Below are 19239 nucleotides of genomic sequence, written 5' to 3' on the forward strand. Positions count from 1 at the left end.
GGGAAGTTCTCAATAACTTGTACCATAGGCACCATGACCTTTGAGAAGGCTCTATGTGACCTAGGATCAAGCATAAACCTCATGCCTCTCTCTGTAATGGAGAAGCTAGGAATCCTTGAGGTACAAGCTGCAAGAATCTCACTAGAGATGGCAGACAATTCAAGGAAACAAACTTATGGACTTGTAGAGGATGTCTTGGTAAAGGTTGAAGACCACTACATCCCTACTGATTTCATAATCCTAGACACTGGGAAGTGTATGGATGAATCCATCATCCTTGGTAGACCCTTCCTAGCCACAGCAAAAGCTGTGATTGATGTAAACAGAGGAGAATTAGTCTTTCAAGTGAATGAGGACTCCCTTGTGTTTAAGGCTCAAGGATCTCCCTCTATAACCATGGAGAGGAAGCATGAAAAGCTTCTCTCAATGCAGAGTCAAACAAAATCCCCACATTCAAACTCTAAGTTTGGTGTTGGGAGGCCACAACCAAACTCTAAGTTTGGTGTTGAGAGGCCATCATCATGCTCTGAGTATCTGTGAGGCTCCATGAGAGCCCACTATCAAGCTACTGACATTAAAGAAGCGCCTGTTGGGAGGCAACCTAATTTTACTTATCTATGTTATATTTCTATTATTTTATATTTTATGTAGGTTGATGATCATGGAAAGTCACAAAAACAATTGAAAAAGCAAAAACAAACTGAAAAATAGAATGAAAAATAGAACACCTTGGAGGAGAAGACTACTGGCGTTTAAACGCCAGTAAGGGCAGCAGAATGGGCGTTAAACGCCCAGTCTGGCACCATTCTGGGCGTTTAACGCCAGAAATGGGCAGCAACCTGGCGTTTAACGCCAGGATTGGCAGAAAAGGGCGTTTTGCACGCCACTTGGTGCAGGGATGAAAAATCCTTGACACCTCAGGATTTGTGGACCCTACAGGATCCCCACCAACCTCAACTCACTCTCTCTCTTCTTCACACATTCACCAATCACCTCAATACCTCTTCCCCAAAAACCCCTCACCTATCAAATCCTACCCTCTTCTCCATAAACCCTCCACCAATCCACATCCATCCATCATAAAACCCCACCTACCTCACCATTCAAATTCAAACCACTTTCCCTCCCAAACCCACCCTACATGGCCGAACCCTAACCCTCTCTCCACCCCTATATAAACCCATTTTCACACCCTCATTTTCCCACAATATAAAAACTACTTCACCCCTTGGCCGAAACACCTACCCACCTCCATCTCCTCCATTTCTTCTTCTTCTACTCCTTTCTTTCTTCTTTTGCTCAAGGACGAGAAAACCTGCTAAGTTTGGTGTGGTAAAAGCTAAAGCTTTTTATTTTTCTATAACCATTTATGGCACCAAAGGCCGGAGAAACCTCTAGAAAGAGGAAAGGGAAGGCAAAAGCTTCCGCCTCCGAGTCAAGGGAGATGGAGAGATTCATCTCAAAGGTGCATCAAGACCACTTCTATGAAGTTGTGGCCAAGAAGAAAGTGATCTCCGAGGTCCCTTTCAAACTCAAAAAGGGTGAATATCCGGAGATCCGACATGAGATTCGAAGAAGAGGTTGGGAAGCTCTCACCAACCCCATTCAACAAGTCGGAATCTTAATGGTTTAAGAGTTCTATGCCAATGCATGGATCACCAAGAACCATGATCAAAGTGTGAACCCGGATCCAAAGAATTGGCTTACAATGGTCCGAGGGAAATGCTTAGATTTCAGTCCGGAAAATGTAAGGTTGGCATTCGACTTGCCAATGATGCAAGGAGATGCACACCCCTACACTAGAAGGGTCAACTTTGATCAAAGGTTGGACCAAGTCCTCATAGACATCTGTGAAGAGGGCGCTCAATGGAAGAGAGATTCAAGAGGGAAGTCGGTTCAACTAAGAAGGCATGATCTCAAGCCCGTGGCTAGGGGATGGTTGGAGTTCATCCAACGCTCAATCATTCCCACTAGCAACTGGTCTGAAGTTACTATAGACCGGGCTATCATGATCCATAGCATCATGATTGGAGAGGAAGTAGAAGTTCATGAGGTTATATCCCAAGAACTCTACAAGGTGGCGGACAAGTCCTCCACTTTGGCAAGGTTAGCCTTCCCTCATCTCATTTGTCACCTTTGCAATTCGGCTGGAATTGACATAAAGGAAGATATCCTCATTGATGAGGACAAGCCCATCACTAAGAAAAGGATGAAGCAAACAAGAGATCCCACTCATGGACAAGAGTACGAGGAAATTCCTCATCATGAAATCCCTGAGATGCCTCAAGGGATGCATTTTCCTCCACAAAACTATTGGGAGAAAATCAATACCTCCCTAGGAGAATTAAGTTCCAACATGGGACAACTAAGGGAGGAGCAAAAAAGGTAAGGAAGAGATATTGGGGAGCTCAAGCACTCCATAAGATCTTCAAGAGGAAGAACAAGCCGCCATCATTAAGGTGGACCCGTTCTTTAATTTCCTTATTCTTTATTTTCTGTTTTTCAAAAATTATGCCTTATATTTATTTATATTTGTGTCTTTATTACATGATCATTAGTGTCTAAGTGTCTATGCCTTAAAACTATGAAAATGAATCCATCACCTTTCTTAAATGGAAAATGTTTTTAATTGAAAACGAAAAAGAAATACATGAATTTCGAATTTTAAAACAGTTTAATTATTTTGATGTGGTGGCAATAATTCTTGTCTTCTGAATGAATGCTTGAACAGTGCATATTCTTGATATTGTTGATTCATGAATGTTAAAATTGTTGGCTCTTGAAAGAATGATGAAAAAGGAGAAATGTTATTTGATAATCTGAAAAATCATAAAATTGATTCTTGAAGCAAGAAAAAGCAGTGAAAAGCTTGCAGAAAAAAAAGAGATATATGCGGAAAAAAAGAGAAAAAAAAGAGAGGAAAAGAAAGAAAAAGAAAAAGCAAGCAGAAAAAGCCAATAGCCTTTTGAACCAAAAGGCAAGGGTAAAATAAAAAGGATCCAAGGCTTTGAGCATCAGTGGATAGGAGGGCCAACAGGAATAAAATCCTGGCCTAAGCGGCTAAACCAAGTTGTCCCTAACCATATGCTTGTGGCGTGAAGGTGTCAAGTGAAAACTTGAGACTGAGCAGTTAAAGTCGTGGTCCAAAGCAAAAAGAGTGTGCTTAAGAGCTCTGGACACCTCTAATTGGGACTCTAGCAAAGCTGAGTCACAATCTGAAAAGGTTCACCCAATTATGTGTCTGTGGAATTTATGTATCCGGTGGTAATACTGGAAAACAAAGTGCTTAGGGTCACGGCCAATACTCATAAAGTAACTGTGTTCAAGAATCAACATACTTAACTAGGAGAATCAATAACACTATCTGGATTCTGAGTTCCTATAGAAGCCAATCATTCTGAACTTCAAAGGATAAAGTGAGATGCCAAAACTGTTCAGAAGCAAAAAGCTAAAAGCCCCGCTCATCTAATTAAGACTGATCCTCATAGATGTTTTTGGAATTCATTGTATTTTCTATTCTTTTTATCCTATTTGATTTTCAGTTGCTTGGGGACAAGCAACAATTTACGTTTGGTGTTGTGATGAGCGGATAATTTATACGCTTTTTGGCATTGTTTTTAGTATGTTTTTAGTATATTTTAATTAGTTTTTAAATAAAAATCACATTTTTGGACTTTACTATGAGTTTGTGTATTTTTCTGTGATTTCAGATATTTTCTGGCTGAAATTGAGGGACCTGAGCAAAAATCTGATTCAGAGGCTGAAAAAGGACTGCAGATGTTGTTGGATTCTGACCTCCCTGCACTCGAAGTGGATTTTCTGGAGCTACATAAACCCCATTGGTGCGCTCTTAATTGCGTTGGAAAGTAGACATCCTGGGCTTTCCAGAAATATATAATAGTTCATACTTTGTCCGATATTTGATGGCCCAAACCGGCGTTCCAAGTCAGCACAAAAATTCTGGCATCAAAACGCCAGAACTGGCATAAAAGCTGGAGTTAAACGCCCAAACTGGCACAAAAGCTTGCGTAAAACTCCAAGAAAAGTCTCTACACATGGAAGCTTCAATGCTCAGCCCAACCACACACCAAGTGGGCCCAGAATAATTTATACGCTTTTTGGCATTGTTTTTAGTATGTTTTTAGTAGAATCTAGTTACTTTTAGGGATGTTTTCATTAGTTTTTATGTTAAATTCACATTTTTGGACTTTACTATGAGTTTGTGTGTTTTTCTGTGATTTCAGGTATTTTTTGGCTGAAATTGAGGGACTTGAGCAAAAATCAGATTCAGAGGTTGAAGAAGGACTGCTGATGTTGTTGGATTCTGACCTCCCTGCACTCAAAGTGGATTTTCTGGAGCTACAGAACTCAAAATGGCGCGCTTCCAATTGCGTTGGAAAGTAGACATCCAGGGAAAAAATTTCCAGCAATATATAATAGTCCATACTTTGGCCGAGTTTAGACGACGTAAAAGGGCGTTGAACGCCAGTTCTACGCTGCTGTCTGGAGTTAAACGCCAGAAACAAGTCACAAACCAGAGTTGAACGCCAGTAATACGTTACAACCTAGCGTTTAACTCCAGAAAGAGCCTCTGCACGTGTAATATTCAAGCTCACCCCAAGCACACACCAAGTGGGTCCCAGAAGTGGATTTATGCATCAATTACTTACTTCTGTAAACCCTAGTGACTAGTTTAGTATAAATAGAACTTTTTACTATTGTATTAAGTATCTTTGATCAGTTGTATGCTATCTTAGATCACGTATTGAGGGCTGGCCATTCGGCCATGCCTGGACCTTTCACTTATGTATTTTCAACGGTAGAGTTTCTACACTCCATAGATTAAGGTGTGGAGCTCTGCTGTTCCTCATAGATTAATGCAAAGCACTACTATTTCTTATTCAATTCATCTTATTTTGCTTCTAAGATATTCATTCGCACTTCAACCTGAATGTGATGAATGTGACAATCATCATCATTCCCTATGAACGTGTGCCTGACAACCACTTCCGTTCTACATTAGATTGAATGAGTATCTCTTAGATCTCTTAATCAGAATCTTCGTGGTGTAAGCTAGAATGATGGCGGCATTCAAGAGAATCCGGAAAGTCTAAACCTTGTCTGTGGTATTCTGAGTAGGATTCAATGATTGAATGACTGTGACGAGCTTCAAACTCGCGAGTGCTGGGCGTAGTGACAGACGCAAAAGGAGGGTGAATCCTATTCCAGCATGATCGGGAACCTCAGATGATTAGCCGTGCCGTGACAGGGCATCTTGGACCATTTTCATAAGAGGAGGGGATGTAGCCACTGACAACGGTGATGCCCTTGCATAAAGCCAGCCATGGAAAGGAGTAAGACTGATTGGATGAAGACAGCAGGAAAGCAGAGGTTCAGAGGAACGAATGCATCTCCATACGCTTATCTGAAATTCTCACCAACGATTTACATAAGTATTTCTATCCTTCTTTTATTATTAAATTTCAAAAACCCCATTACTATTTTATATCCGCCTGACTGAGATTTACAAGGTGACCATAGCTTGCTTCATACCAACAATCTCCGTGGGATTCGACCCTTACTCACGTAAGGTATTACTTGGACGACCCAGTGCACTTGCTGGTTAGTTATGCGAAGTTGTGAAGATATGTTTAGACCATGGTTCTGTGCATCCATTTTTGGTGCCATCGCCAGGGAATCAATTTCGAACAACAATTCACAACCTGAGTAACAATTTCGCATACCAAGTTTTTGGCGCCGTTGCCGGGGATTGTTCGAGTTTGGACAACTGACGGTTCATCCTGTTGCTCAGATTAGGTAATTTTCTTCTTATTTTGTTTTCAAAAGAGTTTTCAAAAATCTTTCAAAAATTTTTCTTTTGTTTTCGAAAAAAAAAAATATTTTCAAAAATATATTTTTCTTCAGAATTTTTAAGAATGAATTCTAGTGTTTCATGAAGCATGTTGAACCCTGACTGGCTGTAAAGCCATATCCAAACTCCTTTGGGATTGGTCTTCAACTAATCACCTCAATGGATGTAATTCCATTCTAAAGCTTGGCTGGCTATTAAGCCATGCCTGACCCCTTGATTGGAGCTTTAGTTTAAAGAGCATAAGATTCCTGGAATTCATATTAAAAATTTTGGAATCCTTATTTTTCTTTTTCTTTTTCAAAATAATTTTCGAAAAAAATTAAAAGAAAATACAAAAAAATCATAAAATCATAAAAATCAAAAATATTTTTTGTGTTTCTTGTTTGAGTCTTAAGTCATGTTATAAGTTTGGTGTCAATTGCATACTCATCTTGCATTTTTCGAAAATTTTCATGCATTCATAGTGTTCTTCATGATCTTCAAGTTGTTCTTGGTAAGTCTTCTTGTTTGATCTTTGCATTTGCATGTTTTGTCTTTTCTTGTTTTTCATATGCATTCTTGAATTCTTAGTGTCTAAGCATTAAAGAATTCTAAGTTTGGTGTCTTGCATGTTCTCTTTGCATTAAAAATTTTTCAAAAATATGTTCTTGATGTTCATCATGATCTTCATAGTGTTCTTGGTGTTCATCTTGACATTCATAGCATTATTGCATGCATTCATTGTTTTGATCCATAACTTTCATGCATTGCATCATTTTTCCTGTTTTTCTCTCTCATCATAAAAATTCAAAAATCAAAAAAATATCTTTCCCTTTTTCTCTCTTAAAATTTCAAAAATTAGATTTGACTTTTTCAAAAATTTTTAAAATCTAGTTGTTTTTATGAGTCAAATCAAATTTTCAATCTTTTTCAAAATCTTTTTTCAAAAATTAAATCTTTTTTTTCAATTGTTTTTGTTATTTTCAAAAATTTCAAAAATATTTTTCAAAAATCTTTTTTCTTAATTTTATATCATAATTTTCGAAAATAACAATAACAATTAATGTTTTGATTCAAAAATTTCAAGTTTGTTACTTGCTTGTTAAGAAAGATTCAAACTTTGAGTTCTAGAATCATATCTTGTGATTTCTTATGAATCAAGTCATTAATTGTGATTTTAAAATTCAAATCTTTTTCAAAAACTAATTTAAATCATATCTTTTCAAAAATATCTTCTTATCCTATCTTTTTCAAAAATTTGATTTCAAAATATCTTTTCTAACTTCCTAACTTATCTTTTCAAAATTTGTTTCAACTAACTAACTAACATTTTGGTTGTTTCTTATCTTTTTCAAAACTACCTAACTAACTCTCTCTCTCTAATTTTCGAAAATATCTTCCCTCTTTTTCAAAATTTCTTTTTTATTAACTAATTATTTTAATTGTTGATTTTAAAATTTCAAAAATTACTAACCTTTTTCAAAAACTATTTTCGAAAATCTCTAACCCTTTTTCAAAAATAATTTTCGAAAATTCTTCTCCCTCATCTCCTTCTAATTATTTATTCATCTACTAACATCTCTTCCTCACATCACTCACCAAAAATCCGAACTCCCTCTTTCTCTCTGAGTTCAGATTTTCTTCTTCTTTTCTTCTACTCACACAAGGACCTCTATACTGTGGTATAAAGGATCCCCATTATTATTATTTTTTCTGTGCCCTCTTCTTTGTCATATGAGCAGGAGCAAGGGCAAGAATATTCTTGTTGAAGCAGATCCAGAACCTGAAAGGACTCTGAAAAGGAAACTAAGAGAAGCTAAATTACAACAATCCAGAGAGAACCTTTCAGAAATTTTCAAACAGGAAGAGGAGATGGCAGCCGAAAATAATAATAATGCAAGGAGAATGCTTGGTGACTTTACTGCACCTAATTCCAATTTACATGGAAGAAGCATCTCCATTCCTGCCATTGGAGCAAACAACTTTGGGCTGAAACCTCAGCTAGTTTCTCTGATGCAGCAAAACTGCAAGTTTCATGGACTTCCATCTGAAGATCCTTTTCAGTTCTTAACTGAATTCTTGCAGATATGTGATACTGTTAAGACTAATGGAGTAGATCCTAAAGTCTACAGGCTCATGCTTTTCCCTTTGGTTGTAAGAGACAGAGCTAGAGTGTGGTTGGATTCTCAAGCCAGAGATAGCCTGAACTCTTAGGACAAGCTGGTCACGGCTTTCTTAGCCAAGTTCTTTCCTCCTCAAAAGCTGAGCAAGCTTAGAGTGGATGTTCAAACCTTCAGACAGAAAGAAGGTGAATCCCTCTATGAAGCTTGGGAAAGATACAAGCAGCTGACCAAAAAGTGTCCTTCTGACATGCTTTCAGAATGGACCATCCTGGATATATTCTATGATGGTTTATCTGTGCAATCAAAGATGTCATTGGATACTTCTACAGGTGGATCCATTCACATAAAAAAAATGCCTGCAGAAGCTCAAGAACTCATTGACATGGTTGCTAATAACCAGTTCATGTACACTTCTGAGAGGAATCCTGTGAGTAATGGGACGCCTCAGAAGAAGGGAGTTCTTGAAGTTGATACTCTGAATGCCATATTGGCTCAGAACAAAATATTGACTCAGCAAGTCAATATAATTTCTCAGAGTCTGAATGGAATGCAAGCTGCATCCAACAGTACTCAAGAGGCTTCTTATGAAGAAGAAGCTTATGATCCTGAGAACCCTGCAATAGCAGAGGTAAATTACATGGGTGAACCATATGGAAACACCTATAATCCATCATGGAGAAATCATCCAAATCTCTCATGGAAGGATCAAAGGCCTCAACAAGGCTTTAATAATGGTGGAAGAAACAGGTTTAACAATAATAAACCTTTTTCCATCATCCACTTAGCAACAGACAGAGAACTCTGAATAAAATACCTCTAATTTAGTAAACTTAGTCTCTGATCTATCCAAGGCCAATGTAAGTTTCATGAATGAAACAAGGTCTTCCATTAGAAATTTGGAAGCACAAGTGGGCCAGCTGAGTAAAAGGATCACTGAAATCCCTCCTAGTACTCTCCCAAGCAATACAGAAGAGAATCCAAAAGGAGAGTGCAAGGCCATTGACATAAGCACCATGGCCGAACCTGTAAGGGAAGGAGAGGACGTGAATCCCAAGGAGGAAGACCTCCTAGGACGTCCAGTGATCAATAAGGAGCTTCCCTCTGAGGAACCAAAGGACTCTGAGGCTCATCTAGAGACCATAGAGATTCCATTGAACCTCCTTATGCCATTCATGAGTTCTGATGAGTATTCCTCTTCTGAAGAGAATGAGGATGTTACTGAAGAGCAAGCTGCCAAGTTTCTTGGTGCAATCATGAAGCTAAATGCCAAATTATTTGGTATTGACACTTGGGAAGATGAACCTCCCTTGTTCACCAATGAACTAAGTGATCTGGATCAACTGACATTGCCTCAGAAGAGACAGGATCCTGAAAAGTTCTTAATACCTTGTACTATAGGCACCATGATCTTTAAGGCTCTGTGTGACCTTGGTTCAGGGATAAACCTCATGCCCCTCTCTGTAATAGAGAAACTGGGAATCTATGGGGTACAAGCTGCTAAAATCTCATTAGAGATGGCAGACAATTCAAGAAAACAGGCTTATGGACAAGTAGAGGACGTGTTAGTAAAGGTTGAAGGCCTTTACATCCCTGCTGATTTCATAGTCCTGGATACTGGAAAGGAAGAGGATGAATCCATCATCCTAGGAAGACCTTTCCTAGCCACAGCAAGAGCTGTGATTGATGTGGACAGAGGAGAATTGATCCTTCAACTAAATGAGGACAACCTTGTGTTTACAACTCAAGGATCTCTCTCTGCATCCATGGAGAGGAAGCAAAAAAAGCTTCTCTCAAAGCAGAGTCACACAAAGCCCCCACAGTCAAACTCTAAGTTTGGTGTTGGGAAGCCACAACCAAACTCTAAGTTTGATGTCAAACCCCCATATCCAAACTCTAAGTTTGGTGTTGGGAGGTTTCAACAAAGCTCTGCACATCTGTGAGGCTCCATGAGAGCCCACTGTCAAGCTATTGACATTAAAGAAGCGCTTGTTGGGAGGCAACCCAATTTTTATTTATCTAACTATATTTTTCTTAGTTATATGTCTTTATAGGTTCATGATCACGTAGAGTCACAAAATAAATATAAAAATTGAAAACGGAATCAAAAACAGCAGAAGAAAAATCACACCCTGGAGGAAGACCTTACTGGCGTTTAAACGCCAGTAAGAAGCATGTTTTGGGCGTTCAACGCCAGAATAAAGCATGGTTCTGGCGCTGAACACCAAAAATGGGCAGCATCTAGGTGTTTGAACGCCAGAAGTGCACCCTGGAGGAGAGCTGGCGCTGAACACCCAGAACAAACATGGTTCTGGCGTTCAACGCCAGAAATAGGCTACAAATGGGCGTTCAACGCCCAGAACAAGCACCAATCTGGCGCTGAACGCCCAGAGTTGTGTGCAAGGGCATTTTACATGCCTAAATTGGTGCAAGGTTGTAAAACCTTGAACACCTCAGGATCTGTGGACCCCACAGGATCCCCACCTACCTCCACTCACTTCTTCTCACCCCTCTTTCACACAATCCCATAAACACTCTTCCCCAAAACCCTTCACCAATCACCTCAATCTCTCTTCCCCATCACCTCTTCACCACTCACATCCATCCACTCTTCCCCATAAACCTACCTCATAAACTCCACCTACCTTCAAAATTCAAAATCAATTTCCCACCCAAACCCACCCTAAATGGCCGAACCTTCACCCCCCTCCCATCCCTATATATAACCCTCCATTCTTCCTCATTTTCACACAACATAACCCTCTCTTCTCTTCTTGGCCGAAACACAACCTCTTCTCCCTCTCCTCCATTTCTTCTTCTTCTTCATCTATTCTTTCTTCTCTTGCTCGAGGGCGAGCAAAATTCTAAGTTTGGTGTGGTAAAAGCATAAGCTTTTTGTTTTTCCATTACCATTGATGGCACCTAAGACCGGAGAATCCTCTAGAAAAGGGAAAGGGAAGACAAAAGCTTTCACCTCCGAGTCATGGGAGATGGAAAGGTTCATCTCCAAAGCCCATCAAGACCACTTCTATGATGTTGTGGCCAAGAAGAAGGTGATCCCTGAGGTCCCTTTCAAACTCAAAAGAAATGAGTATCCGGAGATCCGACATGAAATTCAAAGAAGAGGTTGGAAAGTTCTAACAAACCCCATCCAACAAGTCGGCATCCTAATGGTTCAAGAGTTCTATGCTAATGCATGGATCACTAGGAACCATGATCAAAGTAAGAACCCGAACCCAAAGAATTATCTCACCATGGTTCGGGGAAAATACTTAGATTTCAGTCCGAAAAATGTGAGGTTGGCATTCAACTTGCCAAACATGGAAGAGAACGCACGCCCCTACACAAGGAGAGTCAACTTTGATCAAAGGTTGGACCAAGTCCTCATGGACATATGTGTAGAAGGAGCTCAATGGAAGATTGAATCAAAAGGCAAACCGGTTCAACTAAGAAGACTAGACCTTAAGCCTGTAGCTAGAGGATGGTTGGAGTTCATTCAATGCTCAATCATTCCCACTTGCAATCAGTCTGAAGTTACTATAGACCGGGCCATCATGATCCATAGCATCATGATTGGAGAAGAGGTGAAATTTCATGAGATTATACCTCAAGAACTCTACAAGGTGGCTGACAAGTCCTCCACTATGGCAAGGTTAGCCTTTCCTCACCTCATTTGTCACCTATGCAATACGGCTGGGATTGACATAGAGGGAGATATCCTCATTAAAGAAGACAAGCCCATCACTAAGAAAAAGATGGAGCAAGCAAGAGAGCCCATTCATGGAGCTCAAGAGGCGCATGAAGCTCATCACCATGAGATCCCGGAGATGCCTCAAATGCATTTTCCTCCACAAAACTATTGGGAGCAAATCAACACTTCCCTAGGAGAACTAAGCTCCAACATGAGACAATTAAGGGTGGAACATCAAGAGCACTCCATCATCCTTCATGAAATTAGAGAAGATCAAAAAGCAATGAGGGAGGAGCAACAAAGACAAGGAAGAGACATAGAAGAGCTCAAGGACATCATTGGTTCCTCAAGAAGGAAACGCCACCATCACTAAGGTGGATTCATTCCTTGTTCCTATTTCTTCTGTTTTTCATTTTCTATATTATGTGCTTATCTATGTTTGTGTATTATTGCGTGATCATTAGTAGTTAGTAACTATGTCTTAAAGTTATGAATGTCCTATGAATCCATCACCTCTCTTAAATAAAAACTGTTTTAATTCAAAAGAACAAGAAGTACATGAGTTTCGAATTTATCCTTGAACTTAGTTTAATTATATTGATGTGGTGACAATGCTTCTTGTTTTCTGAATGTACGCTTGAACAGTGCATATGTCTTTTGAAGTTATTGTTTAAGAATGTTAAATATGTTGGCTCTTGAAAGAATGATGACAAGGAGACATGTTATTTGATAATCTGAAAAATCATAAAAATGATTCTTGAAGCAAGAAAAAGCAGCAAAGAACAAAGCTTGCAAAAAAAAAAAAAAAACAGGCGAAAAAAAAATTTAGAAAGAAAAAGAAAAAGCAAGCAGAAAAAGCCAAAAGCTCTTAAAACCAAGAGGCAAGAGCAAAAAGCCAATAACCCTTAAAACCAAAAGGCAAGGGCAAATAAAAAGGATCCCAAGGCTTTGAGCATCAGTGGATAGGAGGGCCTAAAGGAATAAAATCCTAGTCTAAGCAGCTAAACCAAGCTGTCCCTAACCATGTGCTTGTGGCGTGAAGGTGTCAAGTGAAAACTTGAGACTGAGCGGTTAAAGTCAAGGTCCAAAGCAAAAGAAGAGTGTGCTTAAGAACCCTGGACACCTCTAATTGGGGACTTTAGCAAAGTTGAGTCACAATCTGAAAAGGTTCACCCAATTATGTGTCTGTGGTATTTATGTATCCGGTGGTAATACTGGAAAACAAAGTGCTTAGGGCCACGGCCAAGACTCATAAAGGAGCTGTGTTCAAGAATCATCATACTGAACTAGGAGAATCAATGACACTATCTGAACTCTGAGTTCCTATAGATTCCAATCATTCTGAACCTCAATGGATAAAGTGAGATGCCAAAACTATTCAAGAGGCAAAAAAAGCTACAAGTCCCGCTCATCTGATTGAAGCTATGTTTCATTGATAGTTTAGAATTTATAGTATATTCTCTTCTTTTTATCCTATTTGATTTTCAGTTTCTTGGGGACAAGCAACAATTTAAGGTTGGTGTTGTGATGAGCGGATAATTTATACGCTTTTTGGCATTATTTTTAGTATGTTTTTAGTAGAATCTAGTTACTTTTAGGGATGTTTTCATTAGTTTTTATGTTAAATTCATATTTCTGGACTTTACTATGAGTTTGTGTGTTTTTCTATGATTTTAGGTATTTTCTGGCTGAAATTGAGGGACTTGAGCAAAAATCAGATTCAGAGGTTGAAAAAGGACTGCTGATGCTGTTGGATTCTGACCTTCCTGCACTCAAAATGGATTTTCTGGAGCTACAGAACTTAAAATGGCGCGTTTCCAATTACGTTGAAAAGTAGACATCCAGAGCTTTCCAGAAATATATAATAATTCATACTTTGGCCGAGTTTAGATGACATAAAAGGGCGTTGAACGCCAGTTCTACGCTGCTGTCTGGAGTTAAACGCCAGAAACAAGTCACAAACCAGAGTTGAACGCCAGAAATATGTTACAAACTGGCGTTCAACTCCAGAAAGAGCCTCTGCACGTGTAACATTCAAGCTCAACCCAAGCACACACCAAGTGGGCCCCGGAAGTGGATTTATACATCAATTACTTACTTCTGTAAACCCTAGTGACTAGTTTAGTATAAATAGAACTTTTTACTATTGTATTAAGTATCTTTGATCAGTTGTATGCTATCTTAGATCACGTATTGGGGGCTGGCCATTCGGCCATGCCTGGACCTTTCACTTATGTATTTTCAACGGTAGAGTTTCTACACTCCATAGATTAAGGTGTGGAGCTCTGCTGTTCCTCATAGATTAATGCAAAGCACTACTGTTTCTTATTCAATTCATCTTATTTTGCTTCTAAGATATTCATTCGCACTTCAACCTGAATGTGATGAACGTGACAATCATCATCATTCCCTATGAACGCGTGCCTGACAACCACTTCCGTTCTACATTAGATTGAATGAGTATCTCTTAGATCTCTTAATCAGAATCTTCGTGGTGTAAGCTAGAATGATGGCGGCATTCAAGAGAATCCAGAAAGTCTAAACCTTGTCTGTGGTATTCCGAGTAGGATTCAATGATTGAATGACTGTGACGAGCTTCAAACTCGCGAGTGCTGGGCGTAGTGACAGACGCAAAAGGAGGGTGAATCCTATTCCAGCATGATCGGGAACCTCAGATGATTAGCCGTGCCGTGACAGGGCATCTTGGACCATTTTCATAAGAGGAGGGGATGTAGCCACTGACAACGGTGATGCCCTTGCATAAAGCCAGCCATGGAAAGGAGTAAGACTGATTGGATGAAGACAGCAGGAAAGCAGAGGTTCAGAGGAACGAATGCATCTCCATACGCTTATCTGAAATTCTCACCAACGATTTACATAAGTATTTCTATCCTTCTTTTATTATTAAATTTCAAAAACCCCATTACTATTTTATATCCGCCTGACTGAGATTTACAAGGTGACCATAGCTTGCTTCATACCAACAATCTCCGTGGGATTCGACCCTTACTCACGTAAGGTATTACTTGGACGACCCAGTGCACTTGCTGGTTAGTTATGCGAAGTTGTGAAGATATGTTTAGACCATGGTTCTGTGCATCAGTTTTTGGTGCCATCGCCAGGGAATCAATTTCGAACAACAATTCACAACCTGAGTAACAATTTCGCATACCAGTATACAAACTTCTAAGTTTGGTCTCTTGCATGCATTGTTTATTTCATCTTAGTTGCATTTTTATTATTTCTCATCATTAAAAATTCAAAAAAAAATTTCAAAATTGTGTCTTTTCAAGTCAATAACACAGAGAATTGAAGATTCAGAACATTTAGTAGAGGAATTACACAGAAAAAGCTGGGCATTCAAAACGCACAGTGAAGAAGGAAAACTGGCGTTTAAACGCCAACCAGGGTACCTGGCTGGGCATTAAACGCCCAAAAAGGTAGGATTTTGGGCGTTTAATGCCAGGATGACACTAGAGGGAAGATTTTGTTTTTAATTCAAATCTTTTTCAAATATTCATAATTTTTCAAAATCAAATCTTTTTCAAATCATATCTTATCAATCATATCCTTTCAAAATCAATTTCTTTCCATTTTTTTATTATTATTTTCGAAAATCCTTGCTACAATTAGTAATTTTCAAGTTATTACTTGCCTAGTAAGAAAGGATCAAAAGTTTTAATTCTAGAATCATATTTTCTAATTTCTTGTTAGTCAAGTAATCAACTTTAATTTTAAAACTTTCCTTTTTCTATTTGATTCTCTATCATATCTTTTCAATCATATCTTTTTCAAAATTAAGTTTCAATCATATCTTTTTTATTTCTAATTTCAAAATCTTTTTCAAAAATCACTTAATTTCTTTTCCAATCTTAGTTTTCAAAAATCATCAATCAAAATTTCAAAAATTCTTTTAATTATTTCAAAATCTTTTACTTTAATTTCGAAAATTCTTCCCCTCTTCTCAACTCTTTCTATTTAAAGGACTAACACTCCTCCTCAATGTACAATTCGAACTCTATCCCTCTTGATAAGTTCGAATTCTTTCTCTCTACCTTCTCTTTCTATTCTTCTTTTCCTCTGACACCTCAAGGAATCTCTATACTATAACATAGAGGATTCCATATTTTCCTCTTCTCTCTTTTTATATGAGTAGGAGTAAGGACAAAGACATTCTTGTTGAAGCTGATCCTGAACCTGAAAGGACCTTGAAGAGAAAGCTAACAGAAGCCAAAGTACAACTCTCTGTAGAGGACCTAATAGAAATTTTCAAACAAGAAGAAGCCATGGCAGCCGAAAACAACAGCAAAGCCAATAATACAAGGAAGGTACTTGGTGACTTTACTGCACCTACTCCTGACTTCTATGGGAGAAGCATCTCAATTCCTGCCATTGGAGCAAACAACTTTGAGCTTAAGCCTCAATTAGTTTCTCTGATGCAACAGAATTGCAAGTTTCATGGACTTCCATTGGAAGATCCTCATCAGTTCTTAGCTGAATTCTTGCAAATCTATGACACTGTCAAGACCAATGGGGTTGACCCTGAGGTCTACAAGCTTATGCTCTTCCCCTTTGCTGTAAGAGACAGAGCTAGGATATGGTTGGATTCACAACCTAAAGAAAGCCTGAACTCTTGGGAAAAACTAGTCAATGCCTTCTTAGAAAAATTCTTTGCACTTCAAAAATTGAGCAAGCTTAGAGTGGAAGTCCAAACCTTTAGACAGAAGGAAGGTGAATCCCTCTATGAAGCTTAGGAAAGATACAAGCAATTGATCAGAAGGTGTCCTTCTGACATGCTTTCAGAATCGAGCATCATCAGTATCTTCTATGATGGTCTATCTGAACTGTCCAAGATATCATTGGACAGCTCTGCTGGAGGATCCCTTCATCTGAAGAAGACGCCTGCAGAAGCTCAGGAACTCATTGAAATGATTACAAATAACCAATTCATGTACACTTCTGAAAGGAATCCTGTGAATAATGGGACAAGTCAGAAGAAAGGAGTTCTTGAAATTGATACTCTGAATGCCATATTGGCTCAGAACAAAAAATTGACTCAACAAGTCAATATGATTTCTCAGAGTCTGTCTGGAATGCAAGCAGCAACAGGCAGTACCAAAGAAGCTTCATCTGAAGAAGAAGCTTATGATCCTGAGAACCCAGCAATGGAAGAGGTGAATTACATGGGAGAACCCTATGGAAACACCTATAATCCTTCATGGAGGAATCATCCAAACCTCTCATGGAAGGATCAACAGTGGCCTCAACAAGGCTTCAACAACAATAATGGTAAAAGAAATAGGTTTAGCAATGGCAAACCTTTTCCATCATCTTCTCAGCAACAGACAGAGAATTCTTAGCAGAGCCACTCTGACTTAGCAACTATAGTCTCTGATCTAATTAAAACCACTCAAAGTTTCATGACTGAAACAAGGTCCTCCATTAGAACTTTGGAGGCACAAGTGGGTCAGTTGAGTAAGAAAATTACTGAACTCCCTCCTAGTACTCTCCCAAGCAATACAGAAGAGAATCCAAAAAGAGAGTGCAAGGCCATAACCACATCTCACATGGCCAAACATGGAAAGGAGGACGAGGCAGTGATCTCCTCTGAGGAAGACCTCAATGGACATCCACTGGCCTCCATGGAGTTCCCTAATGAGGAACCATGGGAATCTGAGGCCCACAATGAGGCCATAGAGATTCTATTGAATTTACTTCTGCCATTCATAAGCTCTGATAAGTATTCTTCCCCTGAAGAGGATAAAGATGTTACTGAAGAGCAAGTTTCTAAGTACCTTGGAGCAATCATAAAAATAAATGCCAAGTTATTTGGTAATGAGACTTGGGAGGATGAATCCCCCTCGCTCACCAAAGAACTGGATGACTTGACTAGGCAGAGAATACCTCAAAAGAGACAGGATCCTAGGAAGTTCTCAATACCTTGTACCATAGGCACCATGACCTTTGAGAAGGCTCTGTGTGACCTAGGGTCAAGCATAAACCTCATGCCTCTCTCTGTAATGGAGAAGCTAGGGATCTTTGAGGTACAAGCTGCAAGAATCTCACTAGAGATGGCAGACAATTTAAGGAAACAAGCTTATGGACTTGTAGAGGATATCTTGGTAAAGGTTGAAGACCACTACATCCCTGCTGATTTCATAATCCTAGACACTGGGAAGTGTATGGATGAATTCATTATCCTTGGTAGACCCTTCCTTGCCACAGCAAAAGCTATGATTGATGTAGACAGAGGAGAATTAGTCCTTCAAGTGAATGAGGACTCCCTTGTGTTTAAGGCTCAAGGATCTCCCTCTATAACCATGGAGAGGAAGCATGAAAAGCTTCTCTCAATGTAGAGTCAAACAAAATCCCCTCATTCAAACTCTAAGTTTGGTGTTGGGAGGCCACAACCAAACTCTAAGTTTGGTGTTGAGAGGCCATCATCATGCTCTGAGTATCTGTGAGGCTCCATGAGAGCCCACTGTCAAGCTACTGACATTAAAGAAGCGCTTGTTGGGAGGCAACCCAATTTTACTTATCTATGTTATATTTCTATTATTTTATGTTTTCTGTAGGTTGATGATCATGGGAAGTCACAAAAACAATTGAAAAAGCAAAAACAAACTGAAAAATAGAATGAAAAATAGAACACCCTGGAGGAGAAGGCTACTGGCGTTTAAACGCCAGTAAGGGCAGCAGAATGGGCGTTAAACGCTCAGTCCGGCACCATTATGGGCGTTTAATGCCAGAAATGGGCACCAGACTGGCGTTTAATGCCAAAAAAGGGCAAGAAGCTAGCGTTAAATGCCAGAAATGGGCAGCAACCTGGCGTTTAACGCCAGGATTGGCAGAAAAGGGCATTTTGCACGCCACTTGGTGCAGGGATGAAAAATCCTTGACACCTCAGGATCTGTAGACCCCACAGGATCCCCACCAACCTCAACTCACTCTCTCTCTTCTTCACCCATTCACCAATCACCTCAATACCTCTTCCCCAAAAACCCCTCACCTATCAAATCCTACCCTCTTCTCCATAAACCCTTCACCAATCCACATCCATCCATCATAAAGCCCCACCTACCTCACCATTCAAATTCAAACCACTTTCCCTCCCAAACCCACCCTATATGGCCGAACCCTAACCCTCTCTCCACCCCTATATAAACCCATCTTCACACCTGATGGGAAGCAGAAGCTGGTGAATTAAAAATTTATTAAAATGGTTACGTTGCAAGTATAGTTCTTAACTCACCAAAAATCTGCCTATCAATTTAGAAATATGTCACAGAGAGTTTAAATTAAAATTACTGGGAGTTTTAAGTCCCAGGTCGTCTCCCAACGAGTTGCAGAAAAGTGTGTTGTTTTATTAATCAGATGTTCCAAGAAGTTGAGCTAAGTAAATTGGAATTTAAATTGAGGAATTTTAAATAAATAATATAAATAAAAGCCTTGACTGGGAATTGATTAGTTAGAATCTCTATCATTGATGGAGTGATTTTTAAGATTGATTTATAATTAACGGTTACTCTGTTTGGTTATCCTTTACTAGGTAAGGAAAAGTCAAACAAGTTGGATTG

The 19239-nt window shown here is 39.2% G+C and overlaps 2 non-coding genes across 2 annotated transcripts; both read right to left on the minus strand.

Moving 5' to 3' along the window:
• Positions 1–8119: 8119 nt before the first annotated feature.
• On the minus strand, positions 8120–8227 carry LOC112731538 (small nucleolar RNA R71). Its single transcript, XR_003167312.1, has one exon. It is a non-coding gene; the product is annotated as a small nucleolar RNA R71 (small nucleolar RNA).
• Positions 8228–16353: 8126 nt separating this feature from the next.
• On the minus strand, positions 16354–16461 carry LOC112731558 (small nucleolar RNA R71). The gene has a single exon (XR_003167331.1). It is a non-coding gene; the product is annotated as a small nucleolar RNA R71 (small nucleolar RNA).
• Between the last annotated feature and the right edge of the window lie 2778 nt (positions 16462–19239).

The sequence above is a fragment of the Arachis hypogaea genome, chromosome 12, assembly GCF_003086295.3.
Source record: "Arachis hypogaea cultivar Tifrunner chromosome 12, arahy.Tifrunner.gnm2.J5K5, whole genome shotgun sequence".
NCBI lineage: Eukaryota > Viridiplantae > Streptophyta > Magnoliopsida > Fabales > Fabaceae > Arachis > Arachis hypogaea.